This window comes from Schistocerca gregaria, chromosome 7, assembly GCF_023897955.1.
Source record: "Schistocerca gregaria isolate iqSchGreg1 chromosome 7, iqSchGreg1.2, whole genome shotgun sequence".
Taxonomy (NCBI): domain Eukaryota; kingdom Metazoa; phylum Arthropoda; class Insecta; order Orthoptera; family Acrididae; genus Schistocerca; species Schistocerca gregaria.
The window spans coordinates 229,761,544-229,784,929 of NC_064926.1; the positions used below are offsets into that span (position 1 = coordinate 229,761,544).

At 44.3% G+C, this 23,386-nt stretch overlaps 1 protein-coding gene across 4 annotated transcripts in view; it reads right to left on the bottom strand.

Annotated features, from left to right (window-relative positions):
* Positions 1-23,386, bottom strand: part of LOC126281458 (proline-rich protein 36) — a 795,503-nt gene that overhangs the window by 702,243 nt on the left and 69,874 nt on the right. For all 4 annotated transcript variants that reach the window (XM_049980446.1, XM_049980443.1, XM_049980444.1 and 1 more), the window contains one exon: positions 6,834-6,917. The gene's annotated coding sequence lies outside the window, so the exon portion shown is untranslated. The remainder of the gene's footprint in view (positions 1-6,833; positions 6,918-23,386) is intronic.

Genomic DNA, 23,386 nt, shown 5'->3' on the forward strand with positions numbered 1-23,386 from the left:
TTAACCAGTAAGGAGAAGCGGTTCTACAGAGCAATGTGGAATACGAACCAATTGTGGTTTCTGGCGATTCTTCACTTTGTACAGAGGTGAAGACTTGGTTAAAACGAAGACTGAAAAATCTCTGATCCGCCAGAGATTCGATCCCGCTGTCTCCCGGTTTCCAGACCAGGAGGCCTGACATATATATTCATACATCATCCGTAGGGTTTGATGAATGACTTTTCCAGTGTCAAACCACATAAAATTCTATTCATTCAGGAAGTTAAAATATTTGCACTGCTAACGGACCGTATACCTTAGTATTTGACTTAAATTTCTACTTACTACCTCTACCCATTCCTGAGAAAAAGGTGTCGTAATAGTTTGATAGACAGACAGACGGTTTGTTGGTTGGTTGGGGTATGGGACCAAACAGCGAGGTCATCGGTCCCATCGGATTAGGGAAGGAAGTGGGCCTTGGCCTTTCAAAGGACCCATCCCGGCAAATGTGACATAAATGGCCGTATCCTTTGACTGCATTTACTTACAGGATTAAATTTTTCACACCGCCAAGGGACTGTAGACCTTATTGCTTAGCGAAAGTTTCAACTTGATACCGTCCCTGTTGCAGAGAAAAACGAACCTTCACAGCCGTACGGACAGAGAGACAGACAGACAGAAGGAAGGACGTAGGATCAGACAACGAAGAAATGCTATCAGGGTTGCGAGCTTGACACTGGCAACCTGTAGACTTCACCGACCACCTATATCGTTGTTAGATGATGAGTACTTTCCGCTAAAGTTCAGCGTCCAATTCGTTACGCATATCTAGTCTGTCACATAATCTGTAAACTGACAAAGCTCTAACTTGTAAGGCAAATTTTTGCATGGGGTATTGTGATATTGCAAAGAATTCCTAAGATGCGGAAGGACCGCCCAATTAGATACAACATTAGTCAAACATCTAACTTATAAATAAATAACAAATGCAGTCTAAAATATATTAAATGCCTGCTTAAATGCAAGAGAGTGCCTGATAGGCTTAATCTTGCCAGGTTGAACAGATAAGCAGAATGATAACTGAAAGCCGACATGTAACTTTCAAATGTAGAGTCCATGATAGCTCTATTTAACTAAGACCCTCATGCTGAGAAATGATAAGGAGCGATTATTTTACCTGAGAAAAACTTTCTAAAGCCAAGACCGCATAAATATATCTTTATTTACAAGCTACCGCTTTCTACAGACTTTGCAGTGATTTTCAGGCCGTCAAAAATTTATATTTTAAAACGTGTTTGAGTTTCATCTCACGCCAATTTGCCATGAAGGTAGAATGTAGCACATAGTAAAAAGGTTTGCCATTAATGAAACATTTCAAATCAAAAAGCACCTTGAGAAGATGGGCATGTCCGTATATGTAGCGCTCACACATGATTGTTACGTCATAAAAAAACAGAGCATACAACAAAATGCACAGCAGCACATCTGGTAACGTTACATGGACCTGTTCTACTCACTGAACATCCACCTTAGATGGCGTATAAGAATACTATTAATTATGTAAGGCAACTAAAAAAATGTTCGACAACCAGAATCGTCCAAAGTCGAAAACAAACAAGTGACTTTTTTTAGTTTTTGTAGAAGGTGTGGACGAGTTGTCTGTGGCTTAGGGAGGCGCTGACAGTAAATTTGTCCGTCACTAGCCCCCGTACTGCGCTCGAGGAAAGCAGAAAAAGCTTTCTCGCCGAACACGCCCGAAGAGCGGCATTTGTGTCACGGGCAGGGAGCGGCTATCTGGAGCGGCCATCGGTAGTTCTGACCGCGTCCAGGCTCCGCGTGGGTTGCGGAACAGACGCGCCGCCGTGACGTAACGTGTCTTGTTGCACGCTGTTGACATCAGCATCCGTTCAGTGTAACGGCGTTAAGCGTGAGCCCGCGGTGAATCTGATCGACCCAGTTCCCCTGTCTGCACGGAGCCTCCTGCGGCGACTCGAGCTGCTACCTCACCACGGACAACGTGTACCTACCACTGGCTGTCAGCAGGCAGCTGCCCGACCACGGGCAACGTGTGCCTACGGGCCCAGTCCATAGACGATCAGCTTGCGGCCAAGCATTCACGAGCTGCTGAGGACGACTGTCGGTTTATTGGGCCGTGATGATGCCGTGAATGGACAGCTATTGCTCCAAAGACTTCTGTCTGAAAGTATACACTGTGTAGAGCACTCTGTAACTCACGAAGGGAGCTGTCTATAACACTGTAGGTGAGTAGCTGTCGATACGGGTAACTGTCGGAATGTTACTCTCAAGATACAGTGTTCTAGCCGGACTGTACCTTGGATTTATTTCTGGTAGATTCTCAGTCCGGGGAAGACATAGGTAAACCAACCCCAAAAGGATCATGCCCACACTCCATGAAACTAATCAGAACAATGTTACGAAGATGGAAAAGAACTGGTCTGGCCATACAGAGAAACAAAATGTTGAAAGTTAGACGGAGTAGTTCCTGTGTTGGTTTGCTCACTACAGGAAAAGAAATTGAGGAGAAGCTTTTGGAACATAAATTGACGATATAAGTAAACAGGAATAAAGTTGGTTGCGAAAAGATGAAGACGGTAACTCATGAACCAGTTACGAAGATACCTATATCCACCACTGAATGATACTGATGAATCTGACAAAATAGTTTTATAAATGTCTGCTGCTAAATTTTTAGTTGTCCACACTATCTGATCAAAGCTATTCAGACGTCAGTATGTATAGTGGAATTGACAACAAGATGTTGCGTGAGACGGACCTCACAGCATAAAAGGAGGGGAGTACTGTCCGTAGAGAAGCATTAACAGTAGAATGGGTCTGTCGGAAGAGCTCAGTGACTTTGAACATGAATTAGTCATTGTGTGCCACGTCAATAGCAAACCCATCAGAGTTATTTTAACACTTCCCAATCGGCTGTGAAGTGCAAGCGCGAAGTCACATCCGCAGCTAAACCGAGACCAAGTAGATCTCATGTAGTGACTCGTAGGGAACGCCGTGAATTGCGCAGATGGATGTAAGAAACTGCATAGAATAGGCGGAAAGAATCACACGTGAGTTCCAAAGTGCTACCATCAGTCCAACTAGCAGTATTACTGTGCATGGGGAGTAAAATAGAATGGGGTATAATGGTCGAGAAGCCCCTCATAAGCTACATAATTATATGTGTAGCGACGCATGATTTGGTGCAAATTGTGATGCGACTGAACAGTAGATAACAGGAAACGAGCGATTTGGAGTGATGAATCACGCCCTACTCTGTGGCAGTCGGACAGGAGTGTTCTGGTTTGCCGAATACCTGGAAAGCTTTACCTGCCATCGTGTATATTGCTAACAGTAAAGCATGGACGAGGAAGTGTTGCAGTGCGGGGGCGTTTTTCGTGCTTAGTGTGTGCCCTAGCCGGCCGCTGTGGCCTAGCGGTTCTAGGCGCTTCAGTCCGGAACCACGCGGGTCGCAGGTTCTGATCCTGCCTCGGGCATGGATGTGTGTGCTGTCCTTAGGTTAGTTAGGTTTAAGTAGTCTAGGTGACTGATGGCCTCAGATGTTGAGTCCCACAGTGCTTAGAGCCATTTGAATTTGTGTGCCCTTCTCATTTCGCTTAAGAAAACACCAACTGCGCAAGAACACACTTTACAGCGTTGTGTATGTACTGCTTATAGCACAGGAACGGTTCGGAGACGATGACTGTATGATCATGACAATTCACTCTGTCATCAAGCTGTGTTTGTGAGGCAATGGTTTGCCAACAATAAATTCCTGAAATTGAGTAATGTGTCCAGGTTCCCCACCTGAACGCAGTGGAACACCTTTGGGATGAGATAGAACGTCGACATCTGTCCAGACCCCAGCGGCTCACATCGCTGGCTTCCACACCCCACGCTCCCATATCACTACCTGCTCTGTTCTCGGTTCTTGAGGAGAAATGGGCTGAGAGTTCTTCACAGACATTCGGACACCACGGGTACATTTCAAGCTGTTACAAAGATAAAGCCTGGGCAAACCCCATATAAAACGTCCGCTAACAGAGGTCAGGATGCTTTTCAACACATAGTATATTTGAATAAAATATTCTCGGACTTCTTGCCGCGTCAAATATTGGTAAAACCTCGAGCTTTCGACGATATTCACCACCATCGTCATCGTCAGGAAACTGACTGGCTAAACAGCAGCTGTGGTGGACCTTATGTAGCCCCAGGACAGCTTGTGATTGGACGGCTCCTGATTGGACGGCGAATACGTCACGGTGTCGCAGATGTTGTCGACGCCTGCACTGGTGGCGTCATCGTTCCCGGAGTATCGAAAACCCGCGGCGAATCTCCCTGACGCTTCTCCATATCGAGCACTCGCTTCCATGCACCACTAAGATTATAACCATTGTCACGATTAAAATTGTTATCGCACATTCTAATTTCGTGACAATGGTTACAATCTTAGTGGTGCATGGAAGCGAGCGCTCGATATGGAGAAGCGTCAGAGAGATTCGCCTCGGTTCTTCGATACTCCGGGAGCGATGGCGCCACCAGTGCAGGCGTCGACAACATCTGCGACACCGTGACGTATTCGCCGTCCAATCAGGAGCCGTCCAATCACAAGCCGTCCTGGGGCTGCATAAGGTCCACCACAGCTGCTGTTTAGCCATTCAGTTTCCTGACGATGACGATGGTGGTGAATATCGTCGAAAGCTCGAGGTTTTACCAAGATTTGACGCGGCAAGAAGTCCGAGAATATTTTATTCAACAGTGCCGTCGCGAAAGACTTCGTACTCACATATTATATTTGTCAATGATTAGATTTCATAATTTATTCTGCTGATGCCGATGTGTGCATTTTACATTAAGTTTTATCGTGACTGTTATTAATATTAATTAAATTAATGATTCAATGTCACCAATCATCATGTCTTTTTATTTTTATTTCCACTGCGTGTTTCGAGAGTTTAAACCTCCATCATCAGGCATATTCATGTCAATTTATGACACGTATATCTGTTCGGTGCATGACTTTTGGGTGACCTGTGGCAGTGTCTTCTTCCAGATAGTGCCACATGCTACCCAAAAGTCGAAAGCGCTACACATGCAAGTTTTATTAAATGACATGAATCGACCTGGTGGTGAATAATTAAGCCTCCAAAATGCGTAGCAGAAATAACACTAAACTATAACCAGTCACGATAAACTAATCGTGTAAGTTTATCGTGTAACTGGTATTGACGCTTTCCCTCAAGATGTTTCTAACAACGGAAGTTACATTCCTAGGAATTGTTCTCTTGATAAAATTTTTGCAGTCTCTATCTTGTGATTCTGCTACTTGCACAGTCCGATGAACAGAATGTTTTCTTCGTCCTCTTGGTTTCATTGTTAGCTATTGAAGTATACCTTCTACTATTGTAAAACTACCCATGCCTTCTCACGTTGAGTTCCATCGACATCAGAATATTCTTGCAGAATTGCACTTCAGTTTCTACCCCATTTGTCTTGCAACCAATCTGATCTAGCTACAGTTTACTTCAGGAGAACTGTGGATCACGTCGTAGTTGTCGTTTCACAATCCGATATGCATCGAAATGTACGTAAGTACCAGACAAAAGGAAAGGATGCAATGTTGCCATGCAATTGCTTTCTGGTAATACAAGTACAACGATATCTACTACTATCTACGAGTTGCTCGCTTTGTAAAAATGGTATAACATTGTTCTCTTTTATGTAATCTAGTACCGTCCCGATGGAAAACATTTGCGCAGAGGGTTCTTGAAAGGTGCATACAAGTCTCCTTTCGGCCAGTCTATTGACACTTTGCAAATCAAATTCGCAAGAAATTCGACGTTAAAAATAGTATTTCAAGAGGCTGTTTCCGAGTATATGCATGGTAGTGTAACGGTACAAATCTGTACGTCGTCCTTAGATAGATTTCTCGGGTACTTCATTTCCTTTATCGTTCCTAGAAATAATATTACAAAACATTCTAGATATTTTCCAAGATTCATAATAAAGCGACTGATGATGGTCTCAATTGTTATATGTGCTGTGCTGTCAAGGTCGGGTGTAAGGTCGCTGACGAGCTTAGTTTACGAACTCAGTCTCCATTTTTTGTTTGTAAGTTGTATGACTAATGCCTAATATAGAAAACATGGAACACAAGTTTGGTTGTAAAGCTATTGGGACATCATAACGTGTTAAAAATAAGCGAATGTAACCAGATAGTAGTAAAGTTACTTCTACACCTACACATTCCACACATCGGTAGGGAGTGAGTTTTGGAGGTAACGTTTCTCTACATATTAAATGAAGGTTTCTTCCCGTAGCATTCGTGGGTTGAGCATAGAAATACTGCCATTTTATAAGCAGTTTTTGCTGTATTTTATCTTTAGCGTGTACCTGTTGTGAAGTAAACTTGTAAATTCACTGCTGTGTTCTTGGAAGTTTCTAAACAGTTCGTCGCAAGACCACTTTTATCATTCTCTGTTATTTCAGATGTCTCAGCTTTTGTATTACCTACTCTTCCTTGGTCAAAACGCATCTGCCTATTCCGTTGCAAACATTCGATGTCCCATGTTGGTGCAGCCTTATATGTATCTCACTCCACTGAACATGTTACCAGCGAGATCTCTTATGAGTGATTTGTAGAACAATCTTAACAATATTTACTGTGGCAGAACGGTTGGGAAGATACAAACTTTAGAGCAAAACTGGGTGGTTTCCTTTCGCCTCTTCATCTTACTAACAAAATCGGGAAAATGACTATGAATGGGTGTTTACAGCAAGAAGCGTAATTAAGCAGCTCTTAGAAATACCGGAAACAGATCATGAAAGCGAGTACTCACCACTCAGTGGGTGACGGCTTGACAGGAACCGCTCTTTATCCACGCACACTGTAACACCTGCGTCGTAATCGTTCCTCTCAGAACCTGCAACAAGAGACAACAGCCTTTTTAATGCAAATGATTAAGTTTTAATTCTAACTAAGGGCTACTATAAAATGACTCACAATGTGAGTTGGTGCAAAGACTGCTGGTTTTGAGTCTGCAAGACATGTATGGTGTATCAACACTATGAATGTCATTATCAGCAAAGATATAGAAATAACTTAAGTAAAAAACTTCGTTGGACACTTGATTAGTGCTTCTGAAAGCATCTTCACTTCTTCAGTTGAATGGTTAAGAGCACTGTATTCTCGTAAAAAAACTACAGTGGAACTTGTTTGTATGCGCCCTCCTGAAATCTTTTAGATGAATGCGTGGTTGGTTCTCTGTTTGAACTTCATAAATTCGACATGCAAACCGTTATGGCACGGAATCATAACAGGTTTCTCACAGTCCGAAGCTGGCACGAACATTACATTCGTAGATGTGGACGAGGGTTTTGATGCTGTAGAATAAAAGGTTTTTCACTTCTCAGCACAGCGTGGTTTCAAATGCACCGTGAGCAGGATAACACTTTCTCTTTCTGCTGAGGAGACTATAGTAGTCAGCTATGACGGAATGGAGCCCGAGGACAGTATCAGAAATTGTTTAATACTGCGCTGCTCACAGTAGCTAGCGACATTTAATTTGTACCTAGAAAGGACAGACAAGGAAGTAAATGGCTAGTGATTCGTCCTTTCACATAAGACTAAGTTGAAGCTCTTATTAACTGTCCGAGTACGGAATGAAGGCATCCAGTCACCCACGAAAAATACACAATAAAGACTAGAATGATTTGTAAAATCAGCTTGGCTGGGCACTTATCACATCATCAGATCAGTCGTTAGTGATAACTTGAGGGGTGGTATTGCGAAGATCACTGGTGACGTACAGTGCAGTAAAAACAACATGAGGATAGCACTGATGTGACGTCACACCGACATTATGATTGATGACCAAAACAATAGCAAATTTAGCGTCACAAAAATGTAACAAAATTTGGGATGAGTGGGTACATCACAAGACCTGCTCTGCATAGCTTTCCTCACATGTCTTTGTTTCTGAGGTTACCATGTTTGGAGCCAGGTACTTCAACAGTTATTATTTAACACTGAGCACAACGACGTGGATTGTGTATAGTGGAGGGAGAAAGAAATGACGTCAGTTCGATACATCAACACACAGATTGTTTGCAAAGCAATGCAGTTTTATCGCTTCACCAAAGTTTTTGTCAAAAAGAAGATGGAGGCGAAGGGCTTCTTGGAATTGCATTCAGCAATGGGAAACAAGCCCAAGAGGCAATGAATTTTGCTGCGAAATCTTTGTCACAAGGCTGTTGAACGTTAGGGAACACCTCTTTGCTGTAACGAAGTGAGCGCGTCGTTTATTTCAGACAGTGGGTCCATTCATTGCGTTATAGCATTATGCTAATTTTTCGGCACACTCGAAATACTTGCGTTTGTGCCCACGCTGGGCGAACGCGGCAGTAGGCGCGGAGAGACGGGCCAGTAAATCGCATCGCGGGCAGCTGGCGGCAGTTTGTGGAGACGGGCTGGCTGGCTGGCTACCCCTTCCACGCAAGTGACTGCCCGGGCAGCGCTAATTGCAGCCGCTGGCCGAGCAACAAAACACACTGTGGCTCCATCAGGCGCGCAGTCGCGGGCCGCGCATCTGGCCTGCGAAATTTGCGGCGCGCGCAACTGGCCGCTCTGTTGTGGCAATTAGCGGGCCGGTTCTGCCGTCTCCTCTCTCTCGGCTTTAAGTTTTGCGGAGCTGCGCGTGACACCACCTAGGCAAGAACTCCACCGACCACTGGGCTGCTACAATTGTCGGGACCATTACGGTTCGGTCTACAGTGAGTCACCTTACAACCCTGCTCCTATTCTCCTGAAGATTCAAATTCTTACCGCAACATCTCTAAAGCGATAATGGCGTTACTACATGATAAACCCTGGCTACGATAGATTTCACTTATCACCTCAAAAAATGGGGCCACGAAATAATTTTTTTCTTTGACTCTTCAGCTTCCCCAGGCGTAACTCACTTCGAAATAATTCATGGATGAATTGCCAGATATCAGTTCGCAATCAGCCCCATGGAAACCTACTTATTTCTTCCGTCACGTAGATGAAAGATTCGTCACATGACCACATGCAAAAGAACAAGCTGAATGACTTCCTCGTACGCCTCACTTCCATACACCAGAACATCAGTTTCACCATGGAAGTCGAATTGGATGGAGTGCTCTCCTTTCTGGATGTCCTGGGTAAAACAAGAACAGACGACATTTTGGGCCACAGCGTGTACCGTAAGAACACGCACACCTACCTATAGTTACATGCGGCAGCCACCGCCTAGGTCAAAGCAATGGCGCCACAAAACTTTGGTACATAGGGCTCTGACAACGACAGAGTCAAGCAAGAACTTGAATCTCTGAGAGTGATTTTCCGGAAGGGGAGGCAAACTCAGAGAACCGTACGTCGTATACTCTCCGTACAACCGGCGGAATAAAGGAAGGATTATCAGGAGGAAGCAGCCATTGTTTTTATTCCTTTTTGTGCCGCTTTATCCGAAAAGACAGGACGGATTCTCCAGAAACACCAAGTGAAGATGGTCTTCCTCCCATCAGCCAAAACACGGGCACTGCCTGGTAGTATGAAAGACGACCTTGAACTACGGCAATCAAGGGTCTACCAGACCTCGTGCCAGTGTGGTACGACACACACAGGTCACACGCTGGGTTCTGTCGAAGATTGTTGCCGATAACACCAACGGCACACCAGAGAGCAGCAGCCTAACAAGTCGGCAGTCGAAGAACGTTGCCTGACGGAATTACATGGAATGGAATATGACCACACCCAGATTCTGAGGTAGATGTCCAACTTCTGGGACTGCGTCATTAAGGACTCTGTTGACTTTCGAATATGGGAACCGCTGATAAGTTCAAAATGGTTCAAATGACTCTGAGCACTATGGGACTTAACTTCTGAGGTCATCAGTTCCTTAGAACTTAGAACTACTTATACCTAACTAACCTAAGGACATCACACACATCCATGCCCGAGACACGATTCGAACCTGCGACCGTAGCAATCGCGCGGTTCCAGACTGAAGCGCCTAGAACCGCTCGACCACACCAGCCGGCCGCTGATAAGTGGGCACATCCATAGTAAGGCATGGGACCCCAATATTAGAATGATCAAGAAGAGAAAAGAGGTCCGACACACCGAACTGACTTATGTGGCAGGTGGAGGAACAACGCAGGTGCCACCAGCACGCATACCTGGCCGCGAACCTAGAGCGGAACACCGTTTAGGTGGGAGGAGTGTGGGTAGGCATACTGTGCGCGGATGGTCGATGGAGTGGGTGATGAGAAGGAGATAAAAGCGCAGCGTTCATCAGCAGACTTGATGATGTCAGCGTGGTCGTTTGGTGAATTATTGTCCCCGTTGGACATCTTAGATTGAGAAGTTCACCCACGAACTATTTCGACTTCTAATTTTTTTTATTTTTTATTTTATTTTATTTTATTTTATTTTATTTTATTTATTTATTTATTTATTTTTTGTTGTTGTTGACAGGAGCATGCCCTCCGTCATAATATACACCGAAGTCAGAGCGCCACAGTACCGTAGCACACCACCAGAGCGGCATAAAGAAAATAGCACAGCCTGCTGATTTAAATGGGAACAGTGCTACAACAACCAATGTTAAGTCGGCGGAAGTGTATGGTAACAACACACCAACATATGAGACAGTGGTTAGGCGGTGCAGACTTTTCCTTCGTTGTCAACCAAGTCTAAATAACGCAAGATGTTTCAGACAACATCTCTGTGAAATATGAGGAGTCGCAGGAGAATTGGAGGCCTTGCTGTACGAATACTGGTGTATCAAAATCGTGGAATACTGAAAAAAAGTGAAAAATCAGCTTTGGATCATTTTTCAACAGCCTTCACGACAGTTTGAACATGGCAATGGTCCTCGATCGTTGGGTTTCGTCACCGATTACTCCCATCCGATAAAACCGCCACATCAGCGTAAATGTTGCTACCGTGTCAGGCCAGTCCAGATGACCTCTTCAGCCAGCTGACGACCACGGGTTAGTGCTGGCAGAGAAAGCAGTGAAAACATTTGAATTCACATCTGACGAAACAGACGTGTCTCCACCGACGTGTCCGATGGGAAACTTCAGAGAATAAACAGTGTACAACCATCTCTTCAAGAATGCGAGACGGAAGGGCCAACTTACGGTTTGGGTGATTTTAATGCGACATTGCTAAGACCATTAGTACTCATGGAAGGCACTAGAGAGATTTTAGGCTCCGCTCATACTGCTCAAGCACCCTTTCAAAAGCTCACCATGACTGACACTGCTGGAGAAAGTGGTGTACTTCAGAATGACAACGTGTACCGCCAGACTACTAGAAGCGTAGTTGTGGAGAGTTAGAAGACGTGAATCCTATAATATTAGGACGTCATGAAACGATAGGAAGGCAGACGTGACACTATATCAGCTGAGTGCTGTACGTTACTACTCTTCTGGCACCAGCAGACGTTAAGGTGTAAGTCTAAGTGTAGATTCTACGTGCACAGTAGGGAAGAGGAAGAGACCAATAACACAAGACAATAGGCGAGGATGGCCACTCCGATGGGGGAGAGCAGAAACGAAGAATTGCATGGCCTAGAGGTCGTACCCCAGTTTCCCAGTACATCGCAAGATTAACAGGACACACTAAGTGAAATGCATTTGTAGAGAGTTATTGAGTCATAATATTACACCTTTTGTTGTAAATGACTTTAAATTAAATTTTGCACATAGCTAAGCGTAGTACAAACATACCAATTTCATAAAATCTATGCTTCTTTTGCTATAACTGCATTGAAATTTTTTCATAGATAATAATCGAAACTGATGTGCTTAAACTGTGACTGCTTGCATGTCATGAAACCAAAACCCAGAATAAATTACTAATAAATAGAAGTGTCAGCAAATGGTGGCCTGAGCACGATAGAGACTAATCCCCTCCCTCCCCCCCCCCCTGTCCCTTCCCAAATGCCTAGGTAGAAAATCAACTCAAGGATCTTACACGCCGCTCGCTTCCCCTGTCACCCTCCACTAAACGGGTGTGTAAATCAGCAGGGAAGACAACTAACTCCGAACACCCGTAGAGGACTATGAGTACTTGTCCTAGATTGCTTCAGCTGGTATAGCTGTTGTGTACACTACTTACGGATATGCCTAAACACTAGCAGGTAATTATGTTGACTTCTCTATACACTCTGTATGTTGCCAGATTAAATAAAACTGTTATCAGCACGACACGAGGAGTGGACCCATCAGTGCTTAACCTGTTGCTACGGTCTTCCTCCGACCGATGAAACGATAAACACAGTTAGCTATGTACTGATGTACAAGTTAACGTAGAATCGTAACTACATTGCACCTTGGCCTTTCTGAAATATTAAAAGTTCCGCCAGTGCTGAAAGTCGCATTAAATTAGAGAAAAAACTTTATACGAATGAGGACTGGAACCATAAAGCTTTTGCGTTGTAGACTAGAGCTTTTCACTAAGCCGTTAAACGACGCTTTACTGTGAGGTAACGAGGCCCTAATGTGGAAAGAGATCACGTCAGTAGCTTTCTATTACGAGACACAAGTTTCAGTCAACAGAGGCACAGCTGTTAACTTTCCTGAAACTTGTCCATCACATGAATGCTTTACGTGTAATGAGTTTGCCAAGCAAGATTATTCGCTCGTTAAAAAAGAGAAAGTAATTAACCAGGACCTTTTCAATAGCTTGTAGGGACACTCAAAAGCAGCACCACTTATTTTTAACTACTTGTCGGCTACTGTTTTTCCACTTGCTTAATGAGATATCTTATTTAATTCTTATTCTCCAAGTTTATGTTAACTACATCAAATACATAAAATTTCTCCTCGATTCATCTAGGATTATATCTTTTGCTACAACTTGAAACTTCTTTCCCTGCTCTCACATCGAACTTATACAATTCCTCGCACATCAGCTTATATTGTGTTCTGTATGTTCCACTTAAACTAAACATAATACCTTTATCGTTTTCAGGTTTCCCTTATGCGGAGATTCTACCTTAAAGTGTCAGCCTGAAGCTTGGGCGTGCACAGTGTTTATATTTGTAATAGGAGAACGGTAATGATTCCGATATACGGAAGCAAGGTTTAAATGTAATATTTCTCAGTTCTTGAACTTCTATGGCATTAAACCTGAGCGTGTGATAAACATAAATAAAAAAATTAGAACTTTTCATTTGTTCTTGCACACAAACGACTCACTGAGAATTTCGCTGATATACTAACAAAAGAACTTAGAGACTATCTGATACGATTTGATCTTCAGTTAAACTGAGTATGTACCATAATTGACAACTGCCTTCAAGTAAAAGTACATCAACATCTGACAGTGTCCGTGTGTGTACAGTAGAAGTAATATTACAGGAATTTTTCCCGGAGACAATGCAGGAAATATCACTTCCTTTACTGCGTCACACGTGACTATCTGCCAAGGACAATCTCGATTTCCCTCAGCAGCAGCTAGTCGCTTGTCAGAGGAAGTTACCTTATGGGGAGGAAATGTCGTGAGACTTACAAGGACGCCGCTGTCGCACACAGAAACATGTGTGACTCAAAATATAATCGTTCTTGGTGGCGGATGGAAGTCAGTAACACGTCAAAGGAAAGGGTACGACTTCCAAGGAACACTACTGTGACGTAATGTGCCATAGTAGTCACAAGCTATGGAATAGTATATGAAAAAATTGTAAATCTGCTATCAAGATTTCATTGAAACTGACAGATGACAGTAGAACACACGGGTTACAGCTTGCAGTTTTCATACTCCTTATAAAGTTTCTGTTTCAGATATTAATTTCCGACTTCGTAAGACGTGTCGTGATCAATGAATAATGTAAGTATGAATGAAAAAGAGCATGAAAGGTGGACGGATGGTAGTGCTCCATCTCACTAATCTCACTCAAGTGTCACCTGGAGCTAAAGAGATTTGTCGTTCCATTAGTACGTGGTTGTTATTTAGCTAACCGGCAACCGGAGTAGCACTAGACATATGAAAATACATGGCGCTACTACTGGCACGAAACGTAAAGAGACGAGATGCTGAAATTTTGCTTGTTAGTGTGCCGTTTATGGTTACTGACCATGAAAATACTAGCTGATACACAATGCAAAGCTGCCGATCCATTATTTTCATGGATGGATGGAGCTGCTCCGCTTACAAATCGTTCTTGTTCTACTGGCACCGATAAGCAATCCAAATAGCAGAACGAATGTATAAGGGAAAAATATTTATATTTCACGTTTGTCTTGCATCTGACCAAGCGATACAGATTATTGTAGATGTTGCAGAAACGAGTCATACCTTCTCATATGCCTCAGAGTGCAACTTGTTAGCTTCCGAGCGGGGGACATGAAAAATACCCATTTCGAACTGCGTATCAGAGTCTCGAACGATTGTCTGTTACATTACCGGCTTAACAGTTTTTCGACGGGACAAAACGATCTTCTCTGCATATTCCACATCTACACTTCCACACTATTTCTGTACCGTTCCACTGTCGAACAGCACGCTGGAAAAACAAACACAAAAATTTTCTTTTTGTGCGAAATCCGGTTTCTCATTTTATTACTATGGTCATTTCTCCCTATGTCGGAGGGCATCAAGAAAATATTTTCGAATTCTTAAACGATCTCTCATAAAAAAAAAACACCTTTGTTTTAATGATTGCCATCCCATTACGCTTTTCGGACCCTTGATACTCTCTTCCCTACCACACGATAGTACAAAAAGAGCTGCCCTTCTTTGAAGTTTTTCGATGTGCTCTGTCAATCCTATGAGCTACAGATCCCATACCGCACTGAAACATTGGAACACAAGACGGACAAGTGTAGTGCATACAGTCTCTGTAGTAGATTTGTTAAATCCTCTACTCCAATAAAACCCGAGCATTGGTTCGCCTTCCCCCACAACATTATCTATGTGATGGTACCAACCTAAGTTGTTCGAAATTCGGTAAGTGACATATTCAGAAGGAGTGTCCAGACTCGCTGCTGCGTCATAGTAATATTTATTTATCGCTTCCACTACACTCCCATTTCGGCTAACATTGCCGTTATCGATTGACGTACACCAAAATAAAACTCACTGTTCACACACAAACTTTGGGATAAACATTAGATCGTCAATACAATACGTAGGAGAATGTCGTAATTTACGAAAAATTATCGAAAAAGAGGGGGAAGGGGTGTACTGGGTGGCGACAACAGGAAGGGCATCCCGCCACCCCACTAAATAACGGTGCCAAATCCGTTAACGAACTTGTCGATGCGGGGGACAAAGGCAGAAGAAAAAGAAAACTCCACATGCCAGCTAATAGTGTGCAGCGAAGCATCACGATTTGTGTCACTATCCCTCCAAATTTCCCTGTTACACTTTTGTGCCACACCGTGACGCATAACTCATCTTTTGTAGTGCCAGACACTGTGTAAGGCGTCAGGCAAATCCAACACCTTCCATGAAAACCCTGACATGATAAGCAAATCCAGTAGTATGTCATATAGCTCCGAATAAATCGTGACATTAAATTAACCAAAGTAATACGAGTAACGAGTGAGCAAATGGAATAACACAGACTAACACAAGAATGCCTAAATGCATGGCGTACCTTCCCACCGTGAGACCGACGCAGTTCCGAGGGGAGAAACGAGAACAGAAGCCGAGAGCAGAACCGTGTTAAGCTAGAAGGCCCTACGATAAGGGACGGACTGGACACCCACGTCGGCAGCCTACCGTAAGAGTACCACCCGCACGTTTTAGCGTGAGACTGTCTCGCGTCTCTGTTACGTCAAGGACCACCCCCCCCCCCCCCCCCCCAGTCCATGTTAAAAGCTAGAGCCCTCCAGAAAAACAGTACAGATCTTACGATAACACAAAAATAGCCACTACCACCCGCAAGTTTTAGCGTGAGACTTTTTCGCTTCTCTGTTACATTAGGACCACTCCCCAGCCCATGTTAAAAGATAGAGCCGTCCAGAAGAACAGTATAGATCTTACGATAACGCTAAAAGGACCACACCAGCTGCAGGTTTTAGCGTGAGAGTTTTTCGCGTCTCTGTTACGTTGCAAACTTTAAAAACATTGCCCCACCACGAAAAGTATAACGTTTCTCATTGGATAGACAGAATTTTTGTAGGCGGAGTTTAAGGTTAACATTGAGACCCTGATTGGTCAGATGAAAACACAGCCAGATAGTTTTTTTAAACCAACTTCGGTAAATTGTAGTAAGGAGATGTTAGAAGGAGTTGCTTCCGAGATGGCGAGGTGAGCGGAGCTGTGCTGCCCGCCGCTGCCCTGACGCTGCCTAAACACCGACAAGGTAATGAACGCACGCGATGCCGCATTTTTGAGCGCATAAGGCTTCACTCCGAACTGCAGAAGTCTCATCTGTTACACCCCCTTTTTGCGTAACACTAGTGTCGATCGTTAATTAAAACTCATGGTGTTAACATTTGCCACTTGAAGTAAAAATCTGAAACGCGATAATTTTTCTGTTATATAGTTATTGAGAAGCCACATCAGCCACTGTAATTTACGACAAGTTAGATAAGTAATTAAAGATAATTGAGGGTCACTGTAGACCATTTTGATGGTTTTCTCTTTTGTGAAACTTAATTTAAACCTAGATTATAGATGTGATATGGCATAGGTCATCCTTCGATCCATTGTAGAACTTGGAAGCCCATTCAGGGAATATCCGTTCACATTTTTGTTGAACGCAGTTGGTTTTTACCATCCTGTATTAAAACACTTCCTTTTTCAATAGTGCAATTTATAAACAATGTTTTGTGAGTAGAATAAAATATCCAATGGTAAACTTAACAGCTTTTTCGACGTTATTTTACCAGCTAACTAAAAATAGGAAAGCCTTGAACTCCTTCCACTAAATTTAGTTAGTATTAAGATTCTTTTACAGGGAGTGCAGTGGAGCTGATGCTGAGATCATTTAGTATTTGGTTATATCATTGCTAGTCTCACTGAACTCTTCTGAATTCTACATGTCATGCGTGGTCTGACGTCTCCTTACCAGCAACAGGCCCAGGTTCAAACTAGTCAATTTCCTAAGAAACACGCTCAGAGCGTCGTTGCGCGAAAGTGGTAGGGAGACACGATATAGTACAAACAGACACCACCATGAATGTTTAGAACTGGAGTTCGACTAACATCTCTGTGAGGCTTTCGCAATTCCTAACCAATCGTTTAAAGAAACGTGCTTGTCTTCCACGGATATTCTGTATGTCCTCTTATCGGTCCTTCTTGTGCTGGTACAGATGCGTCTGTCAAACGAAGGGTTAGTAAGCTACGTTATTCCTCTGCTTGAACTTCTCCAGCTAAGGAAATTTTCCAACTGTGTGACCTTGAGATAGACGAAATTTCCATTTTGCCGTTTTTGCTCCTCCCATCGCTCCGATCTTGCACTGTCCAATTGGCCAAAATTACTCACTGAACAAGTTATAGGAACTCATGACTGGACTGCAGTTCTGTTTTACACCTGGACAGTAAAATGGAAAATTTTAAAATGGTCTGCTGCATAGTGTTCAATTTGCACGCCATGTACGAGGTACTTTTTTTCTAAAGGCAGGTAGGTTTAATCCAGGATTGCAATGCACAAAATTATTCTCCTCCCATTTGGCTAAAAAACAGTTTTTTTTTTCAACGTAATCTCCGTTCATTCAGACGGCCTTAGACCACCTTAGTAGGAATGTCTGTATGCCCGCATGGTACCACTCTACTGGTCGACGCCGGAGCCGACGTACTGCTGTACCAATAACCTCCTCATCATCCACGTACTGCCAACCGTCCAGTGCAGTCTCCATTGAGACACACAGATGGAAGCAGGAAGGTGCGAGATCCGGGCTGTAGAGTGGATGGGGATGAACGGTGTAACGGAATTCTATTAGCTCCTCTTGGGCGCGCAGACTTGTGTGAGGCCTTGTGTTGTCAAGGAGAAGTTCGTTTGCATTTGCGTGGCGATGAGCATGCTCAACTTGCTTCTTCAATTTTTTGAGGGTAGCACAACACACTTCAGGGTTCATCGCTGCACTATGATTGCGATGCTGACAGGCGCTTCACCCAACGACTCGCCGTGCTTTTGTTCACTGCCAGGTCTCAGCACACATTCTGCAAGCACCTATGAAGATCTGCGATGTTTTGATTATCCCTCAAAAGATACTCAACAACAGCTCTCTGCTTGAATTGCAGCTCCATTACAGACGCCGTTTCAAAGGCTGTGTGTAGCGCGGACACGTATCGGAAGTTCATGAAACTATAGTGACTGAAGCGGGAAAACTCTACGATTCCCACAATAATCGCATTATTTCAAAGAAAAATAGCCGAGAAAAACAAATGTATTGCTTTACTTGCTGAACGCGCCTCGTATGCTGCGTAGCTGGAGATTGAATAGTCGTGTATTCGTAATTGCGCAGTGACACGAAACGTTCGGCCCTGAGTGCTCTGTGGTTTGCCTGTCTCTGATGTTAGATGGTGACCCAGTACACTTCGACAAGACGATCCAAAACTGGGACTGCGCTGTCGAAAGATGGGGTGGGGGAGTCGTGTGTCGTCAGAGGGTTTGCCTCCGCGGAATGCGCTGACGCAAGGGGCGTGCGCCCACAACAATGGGACGGCGTTAAGGTCAGGGCGGTCTGCGACCCGCCCGCGCCTTATCTGATGGGGACCGGCCCAGTGGAGCCAGACCAGACCGTACCAGGCAGTCTGGAACGCGCGGCGGAGACGCTCCCTTCTGAACAGGCCGGCCTCGCAGGGTCCGGCGGGTCGGGACCCGTCTGCCCACTGCGCTCGTCTGCCCAGTGGGCGGAGAACAGCTGTCGTCGCACTGGCCACCTGTTCCCAGGCTCAAGGCTCCCACGTTACGCTGACATCATTGCGAGCAGCGCTGCAGGTGTTCGAAGAGCACCTGAGAACGTTTTCGGGAGTAACTGCCTATATGTGGGACGAAATCCGAGGTTTCTTGTAGATCCATCATACAGGTGATGCTGGACAGGTGACTTACCAGTAACTCGTAGAAAAAGCTTACCAACCGCTGTAATTCTTCCTAAAAATTCTGTTATTTAAGCAATCATCTTCGACGTTTCATTAGAGTCATGTTTAGGCCCGTATGTGAGAAGCGAATAGAAACATCCAAATTTCGGCGCACTTTCAAAGTAGTTCCTCACAGATATCATACACATGCGTTGGTGTTTCTTCCAATCTAGGAAGCACCGCTGGAACTCACGCCGGCCGCTGAGGCCAAGCAGTTCTAGGTGCTTCAGTCTGGAACCTCGCGACCGCTACGGTCGCAGGTTCGAATCCTGCCTCCGGCATGGACGTGTGTGATTTCCTTAGGTTAGTTAGGTTTAAATACTTTTACGTTGTAGGAGACTGATGACCTCATGCGTTAAGTCCCATAGTGCTCGGAGCCTGGAACTCACTTTTCCTTGTAATTTTCAGCTCCTTCACCGATTCTCTTTCTGTCTCATCAGTGGCGGCAAAACGATATCCTTTGATAGTTCTCTTCAGCCTCGTAAAGACACAGAAGTCGCAGGGAACTATATCCGGCTTATACGGTGGCTGAGACAACATTACGGTTCTGTTTTATGCCAAAAAGTCACGAACAAGCATTGAGGTCTGAACGGGAGGATTATCGTGATGAAATTTACATGAGTGATTTTGCCACAATTCTGATCGTTTTCTTCGGATTACTTCACGAAAACGGCGCATGACGTACACGTATTAATTCTCACTGACTGTACGACCGTAAAGCACGAACTCACTATGCACTGTTCCATTGTAACCGAGTAAAACATTGAAAAGACGTTTCACATGTGATCGAACGATGTCTACGTAATGTCTTTTCTGGTTGAAATTCAATAATTTCGGAACAAACTTTGCTGCTACACGTTTCATGCCCAAAACATCCGAAAAAATCGCTTGAGATGAGCCAAACGCTATGCCGACGCCATCAGCAACCTCGATGATGGTGATTCGGTGATTTTACTAAAACATTTCCTTTAGTTATTCTACATTGCCGTTAGTAATCGATGTTCTAGGGGGACCAGGCACATTTACAACAATCGTAAACTCGTTGTCTTGTTAATATTCAGCTCCGGACAGGCTGACCGCCACATCACCACAAACTGTAGGAAGAAATTGGTGCTGGTTATCTGCCGAACGTGGAAATGTTGCGAGATTCACAACATTTCTGTGTGATTTTCGAGTAAAATTGTAGTCATAAGTGACAAGCCGGCCGCTGTAACCGAGTGGTTCTAGGCGCTTCAGTCCGGAACCGCGCTGCTGCTACGCTCGTAGGTTCGAATCCTGCCTCGGGTATGGGTGTGTGTGATGTCCTTATGTTAGTTACGTTTAAGTAGTTCTAAGTCTAGGGGACTGATGACCTCAGATGTTATAGTGCTTAGAGCCATTTCAACCATTCAGAAATGACAAATAATACAGTTCTATTATATTCTGGACGTCCGTTACATCGCTTTGCCCACATAAGTCTTACTTGAATTTTGGTTAACACTGCGTTATGACCTACGATCGCCTCACAGCTACGACTGACTGCGTTCAGGTCTTCACATCTCTATCTGACAGGGCACCAGACCACGACAATTTTAATTTGCTGCCGGGCAAAGTGGCCGAGCGGTTCTAGGCGCTACAGTCTGGAACCGCGCGATCACTACGGTTGCAGGTTCGAATCCTGCCTCGGGCGTGGCTGTGTGTGATGTCCTTAGATTAGTTAGGTTCAAGTAGTTCTAAGTTCTAGTGGACTGATGAGCTCAGAAGTTAAGTCCCTTAGTGCTCAGAGCCATTTGAACCATTTTTAATTTGCTGTATATTATTCTTTGTCTTTGCTGTTTTCTGCGTTAACAACACGCAATACGCACTCAGCGAGATACACGGGCCATGTTTCGCACGTCACAGCACGTGACACTACAAGCCTTACGAATAACGTCTACAGCGGGGAGCGGCCACTTTTATACACCGTAGCTGGGCGACTAAATAGACTCACATTCGCGATGTGATAAAGAGTTGCGGATTTTATAGGTTGCCTGTTCGTTGAGAAGTTGATTCCCAGCTTGGTTCCGGAAGTAACGGAGTGTTCGTGTTGTTTGTCGGGCAAGGGAATCAGTATGACGTCACAAGTTCGTTGCTGGGCCAATATATTTTCCGAGAACAGCGGCGATAAGACCTTAGCATATCGTTCAGAGTTGAGCAAAGTCAGAAGTAAAAAAACAGGACAAGTTCGAATTGAACTCGCGCTCTGGTGTTTTGGTACAAACTTATTTGATGACAATAACAACAAAAATTTATTAATAATAATAACTTTTTGGTTGGTTAATTGCATGGCGCAAAAATTTCTAGTGGGCGTCAGTTAGGCGACTTGTATGTCCCTAATCTAACCCAGTTATCCAACCTTGGTAAGTGAATCTACGGTTTAACGTGAAATCCGAGCCATGTTTTGTTTCTGGTGTCTCAACTCGTTGAAAGGTAGAGATTAGGTTAAAACGAAGACTGAATAAGCTCTTTTCTCCAAGCCCGCACTCTATCGATTTTTTTCCTAATCTTTCGTCATTGTTTTCGTCGTTAGGTCTTGGTAGACATAACATAAAACCCCTGCAGTTCAACATTTCACCCATTTTTTTCTTTTTTTTCGCTCCCGTGACCTCTTGGTTTCCACCCCCGCGCTTTACCACTAGACAACCAGGATCGACATATTTACTAACAACTCATCTAGAAGTTTTGATGACTGAATTTGAGAGTATCAAAATATGTGTCATATATGGCTGTATCTTTTGGCTGTATTGATTTAGAAACTTAAAAAATACTTTACTCCGCCAAGCGACCGTGGAGTTCAGTATTTGACATGATTTTCAGCTTGATACCTTCGTCCGTTCACGAGGAAAATGGGTCTTTACAGACCTGCGCAGAGACCGGTAGAGATACGGATAAGAAGGTGGTTATACAAAGGCTCCGATTTTACCGACTGAGATACGGAACCCCAGTAAAAGAAACTAACGTACTGTACGCGGACACAAGCATGCCATAACTCTCGACTCTCAAAGAGTTTTTCGCATTATTAGTAAAATTACTGTGATCTGTAGTTTTTATATGAACAGAGGTAGTATAGTGTGCTGTAAAAATAATCCGGGAATTCGTGCTTCGTCTCTATGAAGCCCACTCAATTATTCTCGACAGAGCTCGGGGGCTCTCCCCGAGACGAGGAAGAGCAGAACAAAAATTAATTCCACAAAGAGGGTCGCAGTCGCAGGGCTTACGACCCTCCGCGCTCGCGCAAAGCCCGGTAATCCTCAAACAGGAGGGGCAGCCGTCAAGCGTGGAGCGGAATCTCTGCTGTGATCTGGCGCAATGAGTGCACTAGAGGCGGCTGAGAGCGGGCCACGCGAGCTGAATAGGATGAGGAAGAGGGGCGGGTCCGGCACTACAAAGCGGGCGGCGCACATGTTGAGTGAGCTACGAGGGCCCGTCGCTCATACTTTTTATCGCTCGGGATCTCTACCTCTCTTCCAGGAGACTCCTGGTGTGGAGAGATACGTTGAGACAAAGCGGGCGGCTTGGGCCGCGCTAGAAGGGCTGTCCATTTCATTGGAGGATGCAAGTCAGTGGAGCTGATACAGCGAGCCCAGTCCGCCTTACTCTGGGTATGGGATACATCCATCTTCTTTGCAGACAAAGAAGAAACAATATCGTGCTAGTTCTCGACAAAACACTGAAGGAAACAAAGAAGGGAGGTTAGGTTTTCAATTTCTGCTATAGCTTATCACCAGAGGAGCGCCGGTTTCAGCAACGTATACACCTGCGACTATCACATCAGCAAGTCTGTCCAGTGATGGGACCTCCTATGAGGATGGTGCTCCTGCCAGGATTCGGTTTCCAACTATGTATGCAAGTCATGCACCCTTGCAAAGGCCATTCACTAAGAATGTTTCATAAATAGCTGGGAGATTCCGTCAGGTGAAATATGCAACTGTAAGCCGTGTTCCACGAAACAGGAAGCAGCATCGTAAGCACATTGAGGGCGCAGTGGTTACTTACTATGCAGTATTTTACGGTGAAGCGCGAGAAAAGTTTGAACCAAACTGTGTTCTGGTGCCCTATGAGATCGTATCTTATGCATCCTCTACATATCGCGGAAATATCTTCGTGGTCAAATGGTGATTCCTATACTTTTGACACAATTGTTGTGAAATAGAATACAACAGTCATTCATCTCAAGAATTTTGTAAACTCTTCAAAGGTCAGGAATTACACGATGGAACTTAATTTCTCGTCTCGTAGATGCTGTTAGGCATAGATACAAAATGGAATCGAGAAAGCATGGAAGCTGGAGCACCATGCAGGAAACTG